The 11,827-nt window shown below is 45.8% G+C and overlaps 1 long non-coding RNA gene across 1 annotated transcript in view; it reads right to left on the bottom strand.

Annotated features, from left to right (window-relative positions):
• Positions 1-2,249: 2,249 nt before the first annotated feature.
• The window catches only part of LOC141116367 (uncharacterized), a 29,616-nt gene continuing 20,038 nt past the window's right edge, over positions 2,250-11,827 (bottom strand). Inside the window, exons 2-3 of the long non-coding RNA XR_012237029.1 lie at positions 7,663-8,082; positions 2,250-2,465 (exon numbers count right to left, since the gene is read on the bottom strand). This is a non-coding gene — a long non-coding RNA (uncharacterized lncRNA). The remainder of the gene's footprint in view (positions 2,466-7,662; positions 8,083-11,827) is intronic.

Here is an 11,827-nt window from a genome sequence, read left to right as displayed (position 1 = left end):
CAACATTGGATAATTGTTATATAAATGTATGTGATTGTAGCTATTACCAACTATGACAGTAACACCTGGGTGTTAGCAACAGTCATGTGACTATTTTCTTTGTATATGTGACATACAATCCTCTCTACAGTTCTAATATTGGGCAGTCATCATATGTGGTCATTGATCAATTTTTTATTTTTTTTTGGTCAGTTTTCTTTTTGTGCCATAATCAAGTTCAAAGAGCATTGCGTGAATATCATATAGATATACTGGGACTGGTGAGACTCATAGTGATTGGCAAATAGCAGGGAGTATAGTACAATTGTACTTAAGAGTAATTTAGTTTGATTGTTCCTGAAGCCACTAGTGACTGATGACATTCCACTTATCCGTATTCTGAAATCAAGTTATTTTTGTCTGCGTAGGCGACACTGCCTAATCTGCATGGAGAACTCTTAAGGTGATGACCTCTTCCGCAGCCTGCTAAAGGCAGGACTCATACAGTAGCTACACATGGTAGCCAATGACGGAGCTATATGCCCAAAGGTTTGGCACCAGCCAAGGTTGAACGGAACACAGTTCCAGTAAAAGGAGTTAGTGGTGAGTTGCGATAGCAACAAAATTCCCCGGAACACGTGAAGAGTCATACACACACACACAACATGGTGTTCCACGGAAGGTGGGGCAGAGGTACTTGCAGGCATATGACAATGGAGGAAGAAAGATGGGGGGATGAAAATCAGACACCTGGCTGAAGGGCGTAACCATTCAAATTGTTACACTGTTGTCACTGGGAAAGGGGTCTCATTAGTATGTCGCAGTATATCTATGACAATTCTAATCAAAGGTCCTTACGGCTCAGACTTACCAGACAAGCATTCAGTTGAATGCATATGTCTTAAATGTACTTGTGTTTTTCTTTCTCTACCTTTGTCCACATTAATAAAGTATAATCTTAGAAAGCCAGGAAAGCTGGTCCCCAGGCCATTATTGTATGCTGTATCCAATTGGAATCACCCGGGAAGGCCATCCCAGAAGCAAGGGCAACAGAACCAGATGTGCATGGACTTTCGTACTGTTATTATTGGACTGTTGAGAACAAGGATCCTCATGTTTTTTTTTGTTTTTTCTTCTTCTTGTTTTGGGGCTGTTTCTCCTGATTTTTATTATGGACTTATGACATCCAGAACAAGTAATGACTACCGATACTGGGATCCAGAAATGTGAACTGTAAGGATGGAGAGTTTAAAAGTTTTTTTTCTCTTCTCAAAGAGTTTTATTTCATTTCAGAGGACAAAGCCAAACGTGCCAGATATTGAAGGAGATTGCACATAAACCATTATTCTAGGTGTGGCCGAGTCTCATATTTTCAACTGTCCACAAGGGGCCATCTGTTGCCTTATGGGATTATGTGAAATCTCCATTAATCGCTGTAAAATATTGCAATTAGAAATATATTTCAGTTGGAGGGAAATATATTTAAAATACTGAGTGTTGTGTTGGTGTTATTGTAATTAGTTCAACTTCAAAGGTTGGCCTTTTGTTCTCCCTGAGAACATCTTCCCTGGGCAGTAAACAACAGCCTTCTTTGACTCATCCAATCAGGCTGTGCCCAATATACATTTACTAGGTACAGTGACCAATTAGGGAGAATTATATTAGCCACACTACAGAAAGGAGGGGGGGGGGATATAATGCTTTGTGACCAAGCTAACTCACTCTTTGGTGTGGGAACAGACAGCAGTCACCATGGGCTGACCTGAAGCTAACAGGTAATCTAATATACTTGTATTTTATACTGTACTGTAAATATGGGTGTCGTGGGTAATTTGTAAATACCATGTAAGCCAGGAGACCTACACTGTACATTGTGTTGTAAATACTGTCGGGTGTGTACTTTGTACAGATTATGTAACCCTATTAATAAATGTGTATTGCGGAACGAACTACCTCTTTGTTGTAAGATCTCTCAGATCTAGATATGTATATGTCCATACTACTACAATGATTGAGGTGTATGCACAAAATACAGAACTAGTCAACAAATGACACACACGGACACTTGGGGTTCCAGAACAATGACACACACGGACACTTGGGGTTCCAGAACAATGACACACACGGACACTTGGGGTTCCAGAACAATGACACATGCGGACACTCAGGAATATTGGTATTGGATTATAGTCATTGGTATTCTGTAGATATATTGATGCAGAAAACAGAAACACAGAAGCATTTAAATGATAAATTTCTAGTTTATTGAGACGTCAGTCTTTGTACAAGGGTCTCCTCCATGGCGGTGGAATGAACGGTCGGAGTGGCTCAGCTGCTCTCGCAGAAGAAGGTGTTGCAGGCCACGGTCAAAGAGGCCACCAAGATGAAAAACTCCTGAAAGTCCACCTCCCCATCTCCGTTCTCATCCAGCTCCTTCAGGATCCTGTCCACGGAGGTGGCGTCTTTCTGCTCCTAGACTTAGAAGTCTTAGATTTTTTTTTTTAATCAACAAAAAGGTTTTTATTAATGAGAACACAAGGCGAAACATGGGACAATTGCAATCGTATGACATAGATATAAAACAGGAGTCTCATTTCTCATTACAAGATATGAGTGGCATTAACAATAAGGCCAACACTGCTATCATACAGCTGAAAAAACATTGTATAAAACCCTGAGTTCCTGTTTACCCTGAATTTAGGAAAAAAAATACAAACAGATGAGCAGCCTAGTGCTCAGCTAAGAAGAAAAAATAAGTAAATTAAATAAAACAAAAATATAAAGATGATGTACCAACCGATCATATATCATTAGGGACTGACATTTGCCGAACAAGCAAGGCACTCCTAGCACGTAGGGATGAGCCGAACACCCCCCTGTTCGGTTCGCACCAGAACATGCGAACAGGAAAAAAGTTTGTTCGAACACTCGAACACCGTTAAAGTCTATGGGACACGAACATGAATAAACAAAAGTGCTAATTTTAAAGGCTTATATGCAAGTTATTGTCATAAAAAGTGTTTGGGGACCCGGGTCCTGCCCCAGGGGACATGGATCAATGCAAAAAAAAGTTTTAAAAACGGCCGTTTTTTCAGGAGCAGTGATTTTAATAATGCTTAAAGTCAAACAATAAAAGTGTAATATCCCTTTAAATTTCGTACCTGGGGGGTGTCTATAGTATGCCTGTAAAGGGGCGCATGTTTCCTGTGTTTAGAACAGTCTGACAGCAAAATGACATTTTGAAGGAAAAAACTCATTTAAAACTACCCGCGGCTATTGCATTGCCGACAATACACATAGAAGTTCATTAATAAAAATGGCATGGGAATTCCCCAAAGGGGAACCCCGAACCAAAATTAAAAAAAAAAAATGACGTGGGAGTCCCCCTAAATTCCATACCAGGCCCTTCAGGTCTGATATGGATTTTAAGGGGAACCCCGCGCCAAAAGAAAAAAAAAAAAAAAAAAAAAGGCGTGGGGTCCCCCCAAAAATCCATACCAGACCCTTATCCGAGCACGCAACCTGGCAGGCTGCAGGAAAAGAGGGGGGGGACGAGAGTGCGGCCCCCCTCCCTCCTGAACCATACCAGGCCACATGCCCTCAACATTGGGAGGGTGCTTTGGGGTAGCCCCCCAAAACACCTTGTCCCCATGTTGATGAGGACAAGGGCCTCATCCCTACAACCCTGGCCGGTGGTTGTGGGGGTCTGCGGGCGGGGGGCTTATCGGAATCTGGAAGCCCCCTTTAACAAGGTGACCCCCAGATCCCGGCCCCCCCTGTGTGAAATGGTAAGGGGGTACTGTACCCCTACCATTTCACGAAAAAAGTGTCAAAAATGTTAAAAATGACAAGAGACAGTTTTTGACAATTCCTTTATTTAAATGCTTCTTCTTTCTTCTATCTTCCTTCATCTTCTGGTTCTTCTGGCTCTTCTGGTTCTTCCTCCGGTGTTCTCGTCCAGCATCTCCTCCGCGGCGTCTTCTATCTTCTTCTCCTCGGGCCGCTCCGCACCCATGGCATGGGGGGGAGGCTCCCGCTCTTCTCCTCTTCTTCTCCTCTTCTTCTCCTCTTCTTCTCCTCTTCTTCTCCTCTTCTTCATTTTCTTCTCCGGGCCGCTCCGCAATCCATGCTGGCATGGAGGGAGGCTCCCGCTGTGTGACGGCGCTCCTCGTCTGACAGTTCTTAAATAACGGGGGGGGGGGGGGGCGGGGCCACCCGGTGACCCCACCCCACTCTGACGCACGGTGACTTGATGGAACTTCCCTGTGACGTCACGGGGAATGCCACAGGGAAGTCCCGTCATGTCCCGTGCGTCAGAGGGGGGCGGGGTCACCGAGTGGGCCCGTCCCCCCGTTATTTAAGAACTGTCAGACGAGGAGCGCCGTCACACAGCGGGAGCCTCCCTCCATGCCAGCATGGATTGCGGAGCGGCCCGGAGAAGAAAATGAAGAAGAGAAGAAGAGAAGAAAAGAAGAAGAGAAGAAGATGAAGAAGATGAAGAGAAGAGCGGGAGCCTCCCCCCCATGCCATGGGTGCGGAGCGGCCCGAGGAGAAGAAGATAGAAGACGCCGCGGAGGAGATGCTGGACGAGAACGCCGGAGGAAGAACCAGAAGAGCCAGAAGAACCAGAAGAACCAGAAGATGAAGGAAGATAGAAGAAAGAAGAAGTATTTAAATAAAGGAATTGTCAAAAACTGTCTCTTGTCATTTTTAACATTTTTGACACTTTTTTCGTGAAATGGTAGGGTAAGTACCCCCTTACCATTTCACACAGGGGGGGGCCGGGATCTGGGGGTCACCTTGTTAAAGGGGGCTTCCAGATTCCGATAAGCCCCCCGCCCGCAGACCCCCACAACCACCGGCCAGGGTTGTGGGGATGAGGCCCTTGTCCTCATCAACATGGGGACAAGGTGTTTTGGGGGCTACCCCAAAGCACCCTCCCAATGTTGAGGGCATGTGGCCTGGTACGGTTCAGGAGGGAGGGGGGGCCGCACTCTCGTCCCCCCCTCTTTTCCTGCGGCCTGCCAGGTTGCGTGCTCAGATAAGTATGGATTTTTGGGGGGACCCCACGCCGTTTTTTTTTTTTTTTTTGGCACGGGGTTCCCCTTAAAATCCATACCAGACCTGAAGGGTCTGGTATGGAATTTAGGGGGAACCCCACGTCATTTTTTTTTTAAATTTTGGCCGGGGTTCCTCTTAATATCCATATCAGACCTGAAGGGCCTGGTATAGAATTTAGGGGGACTCCCACGTCATTTTTTTTTTTAATTTTGGTTCGGGGTTCCCCTTTGGGGAATTCCCATGCCGTTTTTATCAATGAACTTCTATGTGTATTGTCAGCAATGCAATAGCCGCGGGTAGTTTTAAATGAGTTTTTTCCTTCAAAATGTCATTTTGCTGTCAGACTGTTCTAAACACAGGAAACATGCGCCCCTTTACAGGCATACTATAGACACCCCCCAGGTACGAAATTTAAAGGGATATTACACTTTTATTGATTGACTTTAAGCATTATTAAAATCACTGCTCCTGAAAAAACGGCCGTTTTTAAAACTTTTTTTTGCATTGATCCATGTCCCCTGGGGCAGGACCCGGGTCCCCAAACACTTTTTATGACAATAACTTGCATATTAGCCTTTAAAATTAGCACTTTTGATTTCTCCCATAGACTTTTAAAGGGTGTTCCGCGGCATTGCCGCGAACACCCCAAATTGTTCGCTGTTCGGCGAACTTGCGAACAGCCAATGTTCGAGTCGAACATGAGTTCGACTCGAACTCGAAGCTCATCCCTACTAGCACGTCACTCAACTTTCTGAACCATATAGGGCACCAACATCAGTTCCAAAAGCCCAGTTATCCCATCATCAGTTTGTCCAGGGCCAATTGTGGAGGTGCAACAACTGGGGAGTTAAGCCATCACTTTTGGTGATTTTCTATGGCGATACATGTTTTTTGAGGATAGCATTGACCATTTGTATCCACTGTGCCTCATTTAGGGATGCGTGCTGAGAGCCACAAATGGGCAATCAGCTTCCTGGCTAAATATAGCAGCCTCATGAGGGCTATATAAACCGGGGGGAGGTACAAGTCTTCGTCCAGGCATCCCAGTAAACAAATCAACGGCTCTACCGCTAACTGAACTTGGTATACACTATTTTTTCTGGCAATAATGCAATTCCAGTACCTCACTAGCTTGGGGCATTGCCAGAGCATATGAATGAGTTCACCTGGGTGAGCCTGACATTTGGGACATATGGGGGAGTCACGCCTGCCCCACTTATGCAACTGTACTGGAGTGCGGTATACTCTGTGTAATATAAACAGGTGAGACAGTCTCTTTGCTGCCGATACTGATACCAAGGAACCCACTCCCAGAATCTGATTCCACTGCTCGCCATCGATGGGACCAATATCTCACTCCCACCCCTCCCTACATGGTAACAAGTCAGGGGCTTGTATGTGTGATAGTAGGTGGGTATAGATTCTAGAAATGATTCCCCTATTCTCAGGGTCAGGATATATGGACTCAAGGAATGTGGAATCTTCTAATTGTAAGTTGGATTGTCGACTTTGGTATCTAATGGCATGTTGTAATTGTATGTATTGAAAGCGGTGGCCTTTAAGTGCAGGGAATTCGCTCAGTAATTGTCTGTACGGCTTTAGGACAGGTCTGTCAAGTATCTGTGTGAAGAATCTAACCCCCGCCCTTTCCCAGGCCGACCGGTTAGGTGATAACCCGTCAGTCCCAAAGTGGTCTTAACCCTCCTCCAGATTTTCATCAGTGACCTAACTGTGGGGCAGTCAGAGGGAACACTAGGAAAGCCATCTCCATATGGGACAGGGCAGTGTGATCCATTCCAAGACCCAGGAGGAGATCACAGGAGGGGTCTGACACCATCTCAAGTTCCCACTCCGTGAAATGTTGCATCTGCGCAGCCAGATAGTACATTAGAGGGTGAGGAACCGCCATGCCTCCCTGTTCTTTTGGGAGTTGTAGAATGGGCAGTTTAATTCTCGCCACTCCACCTTTCCAAATGAGCACTCTAAACTGTGAATATATAGCACTTGTGATTCGGTGAGGTTCCTACTGGGCCCGGCCACCTCCTGGCTGACACTGGGCCTGGCCACCTCCTGGCTGACACTTGGCCCGGCCACCTCCTGGCTGACACTTGGCCCGGCCACCTCCTGGCTGACACTGGGCCCGGCCACCTCCTGGCTGACACTGGGCCCGGCCACCTCCTGGCTGACACTGGGCCCGGCCACCTCCTGGATGACACTGGGCCCGGCCACCTCCTGGCTGACACTGGGCCCAGCCTCCTCCTGGATGACACTGGGCCCAGCCTCCTCCTGGATGACACTGGGCCCAGCCTCCTCTTGCCTGCCACTTTCCACACCTTCCTCCAGGCTGAGCTCATCTTGTGTATAAAAAGGGACATGTTTATAGTTTTTGGTTCATCAATGACACACAATTTTCTTATCATGACTTGCAAATTCAATGTTAATACATATATAAGAGTATAGAAATCTGACACCAGCATTTGTTAAAGCAGGTGACAAACATTTTTGGCCACTACTGTCAATTGATATGTATACATTTTTTTTAGGATAAAATACTTAATCAATTATAACATCTAGTTAACATCATTAATATTAGAACAATAAATATGTCTGAAATTAATTTACCTGACTCCAGATGGTCACAACCAGTTCTTCCAGGATGGAAGTCCCAGGTTGGTCCTCATCAGGGTTGAAAGTTATGCCCTGGCTTCAGTCTGGTCATCAAGAAAACATAGTTTTTTGTAGTACCACAGCCTGGGTACATACCCATCATCTGCTGATGCTCCTGATCTCAGGGAATTCTGGATCTTGTTATGCTCCCTCCTATACATATTTCACAAGATTCCAATTTTCTTTTCCAAAATCTCCACGGTTGCTTCTGGGATGAAAGTTTGCACAAATGCTAGAAGTCTCTCCAGCGTTGACTTCCTTACTGGTTTGATGTAATATTGAGGGTGTTTGACCTCCCACAGATTCCTCATCTCCCTGTACTTATCATTAAAGGCTGTCATAAATTCTGGTCCTTAAATTTGGCATTCATGTTTTCTGTAAAAGATAATACACAAGACAAAAACACTAATGTTTCAGCTAAACCCTCATCTTATCCCAACATAGGCCTCATCAATCTTTAAGCAGTATAGTCTGCTACATAGTTTACTAATAAAAAAATTACCTTTGTTTCTGGCGTTCCGGTCCTCTATCCTCTACGCACAGAACATACGTATGACACAATAAGTAATAACTTTTTATACACTGCGCATGCGTGAAACTCCGCCTGCGTCACCCTCCCCTGACGTTCTTTTTTAACGAATATTCTCCGCCCCCTTCTCTCTATGGTGTGTAGTAGGAGAAAAAAATGGCGGAGACACATCAGGTGTGTACTACCTCAGGTAGCAACGGAAGACAGGAGCCCGGGAAAGTCCCGATCTGGGAATCGGAGATTTAAGGCCTCCAATATGGCCTTTGAAGAGATGGTGGAGATGTTGGCAATTTTGAGAAAAAAAGACTATGATGGGAAGTATGGACCGTACGCTCGGCCTAATTTCCGAAAAGCCAAAATAATGGCGAAGGTGGGGAAGACCTTGCATGTTCGTTTTGGGGGACAGCGTTCGAAAGATCAATTTAGGAAAAGATGGTCCGACCTCAAACTCTGGGAGCCGGATCAGTACAGATGGATCCGTAAAGTGCTTAAAAAAAGTAAGTACTTGTCATGTGTTCATATTCTGTTTATTACCTTGCATACTGCTCCATGTGCTTTAATTTAACGTATGAGTTTAGACCCTTTTTAAACTATCGTAGTAAACATTGTTCCATACATATACCATATTTATCAGCCTATAACACGCACCGGCGTATAATTATTATTATTATTTATTATACAGTATTTATATAGCGCCAACAGTTTACGTAGCGCTTTACAACTTGAGGGTAAACAGTACAAATACAATACAATTTGATACAGTAGGAATCAGAGGGCCCTGCTCCTTAGAGCTTACAATCTAAGAGGGAAGGTCAAGAGATACAAGAGGTAATAACTATGGGTGATGTGCTGATTGAGAAGATAAATGTACAGTTGTTAGGTGGGGGCCAGATAGGCTTCTCTGAAGAGATGAGTTTTCAGGGATCGTCTGAAAGTGGATAAAGTAGGAGAAAATCGGACGGATTGGGGTAGAGCATTCCAGAGGATGGGGGAGGCTCTGGAGAAGTCCTGAAGGCGAGCATGGGATGAGGTGACAAGGGAGTTTCAGAGCAGGAGGTCTTGGGAGGAGCGAAGAGAACGATTAGGTTGGTATTTTGTGACTAGGTTAGAGATGTAGCTGGGGGCCAGATTGTGGATGGCTTTGTAAGTTATAGTTAGTATCTTGAATTTAATTCGGTGACTGAGTGGCAGCCAATGGAGAGGTTGGCAGAGGGGTGTGGCAGACGCTGAGCAGTTTGTGTGGTGGATGAGCCTGGCAGCAGCGTTCATGATGGACTGAAATGGGGATAGCCTATTTAGAGGTAAACCAATGAGGAGGGAGTTGCAGTAATCGAGGCGGGAGATGACCAGGGAGTGGATTAGAAGCTTTGTGGTGTCATTGGTTAGGAAGGGGCGTATCTTGGAGATGTTGCGAAGACTGAGGCGGCAAGCTTTGGATAGTGATAGAATGTGGGGTCGAAAGGTTAGTTCAGAGTCCAGGATTACACCTAGGACCTTGGCGTGGGGAGATGGGTTGATAGTTGAGCCGTTGATCTTGACAGGGAGATCAGGGGAAGTGGCACCTGAGGGAGGAAATATCATGAGCTCAGTTTTGGATAGGTTGAGTTTGAGAAAGTGATGTGACATCCAGGCTGATATGTCTGCTAGTAAGTTGGTAATGCGTAAGGAGACAGATGGAGAGAGCTGGGGGGTGGAGAGATAGATTTGGGTGTCATCAGCGTAGAGATGATATTTAAAGCCGTGGGAGGCAATCAACTGACCCAAGGAGGTGGTGTAGATTGAGAAAAGGAGAGGTCCAAGAACAGAACCTTGGGGGACCCCAACGGAAAAAGGAAGAGGAGAGGAGGAAGTAGAGTTGTAAGTGACACTGAAGGAGCGGTGGGATAGGTAGGATGAGAACCAGCGAAGAGTACAGTCATGGAGACCGAAGGAGTGGAGTTTTTTGAGGAGGAGGGGGTGGTCCACTGTGTCAAAGGCAGCAGAGAGATCCAGGAGAAGTAGTACAGAATAGTGTCCATTGGCTTTAGCCATTAGTAGATCATTTGAGAGTTTAAGGAGAGCAGTTTCAGTGGAGTGTTGAGGGCGAAAACCGGACTGAAGGGGATCAAGAAGTTTATTCATGGTCAGATGGTCGCTTAGTCGGTTGTAGACCAGTCTTTCAAGAAGTTTGGAGGAGAAGGAGAGTAAGGAGATGGGACGTAAGTTGTTGAGATTGGTGGGATCCAGTGAGGGCTTTTTTAGTATGGGGGTGACTAGCACATGTTTTAGAGAGTTTGGGAAGATGCCACAAGAGAGGGAGAGGTTGAAAATGTGATTTAGAGAGCGTAGAATTGAGTCAGAGGGTGAGCGTAGCATTCGCGAGGGAACAGGATCCAGGGGGCAAGTGGTTAGATGAGTGCTAGATAAAAGTTTAGCGACCTCATTAATAGTAGCAGGGTTGAATGAGGAAGTAATGATTGTGTCTGTGGACATGGGGTGTTGCATGGGGGAGGTTTTTGCGCATTGGTGATCTCCTCACGAATTGGATCAATCTTAGTTTTGAAGTGATTGGCAATCTCCTGGGCAGTGAGTGAGTTGGTGGGTGGAGGCAGTGGAGGACAGGGTAGAGTGTTGAAGGTAGAGAAGAGTTGACGTGGACTGGATGAGAAGGTGTTAATAAATGTGATAAAGTAGGTCTGTTTGGCAGTGTGAAGGCAGGAGTAGTATTTTAGGAGGGCAGATTTATATTGTGTGAAGTCTTCCTGGGTCTTAGTCTTATGCCACAGGCGCTCAAGAGCACGGCTACGTTTTCTGAGACTTCTGGTGTCATCTGTTTGCCAGGGTTGTAGCAGTCGGGGCCTAATTCTGCGTGTAGTGAGGGGGGCAAGCTTGTCTAGGGAGGAAGACAGTGAGCTGTTGTAGATGAAAGTAGCTAGGTTGGGGCAGGACAGAGGTGAGATTTTGTCATAGAAGTGATCAGTAGCAGAGTAGAGAAGAGAAGGATTGAGGTGGCGAAGGTCTCTACGTGTAACTGTTAGGCGGTTGGAGGGAGAGGAGGTGGAAGACAAGGAGAGAGCAAAACTAATAAGGTGGTGATCAGAGAGTGGGAGTGGATTGTTGGAAAGGTTGCACGGAGTGCACAGATAGGAGAAGGCAAGGTCAAGGGTGTTGCCGTTGGAGTGAGTAGGAGCCTGTATCCATTGCTTCAGGTCAAGCGATGAGGTTAGACTGAGAAGTTTAGAAGTAATAGTAGTGTTAGTGTTGACAGGGATGTTGAAGTCCCCAAGAATAATTGTGGGGATTTCAGAAGAGAGAAAGTAGGGTAGCCAGGCAGAGAAGTCATCAAGAAAGGCTGATAGTGGTCCAGGGGGCCGGTAGATGACAGCAATTCTTAGAGAAATGGGAGAAAAAAGACGAATGCAATGTGCCTCAAAAGAGGAGAGTGTCAGAGAGGGAGGTGGGTGAAGTACCTGATAGGTGCTGCATGGGGCTAGAAGGATTCCCACTCCACCTCCCTTCCATCCACTTGGTCTGGGGGAGTGAGTCCAGAGAAGGCCCCCATGGGAGAGGGAAGCAGGAGAAATAGTATCCGATTCATGAAGCCAGATTTCA

The sequence above is a fragment of the Aquarana catesbeiana genome, linkage group LG13 (genome assembly GCF_042186555.1).
Source record: "Aquarana catesbeiana isolate 2022-GZ linkage group LG13, ASM4218655v1, whole genome shotgun sequence".
Lineage (NCBI taxonomy): Eukaryota > Metazoa > Chordata > Amphibia > Anura > Ranidae > Aquarana > Aquarana catesbeiana.
The sequence above is the reverse complement of the archived record's forward strand: the minus strand, read 5'-3'. Positions and strand labels throughout refer to the sequence as shown.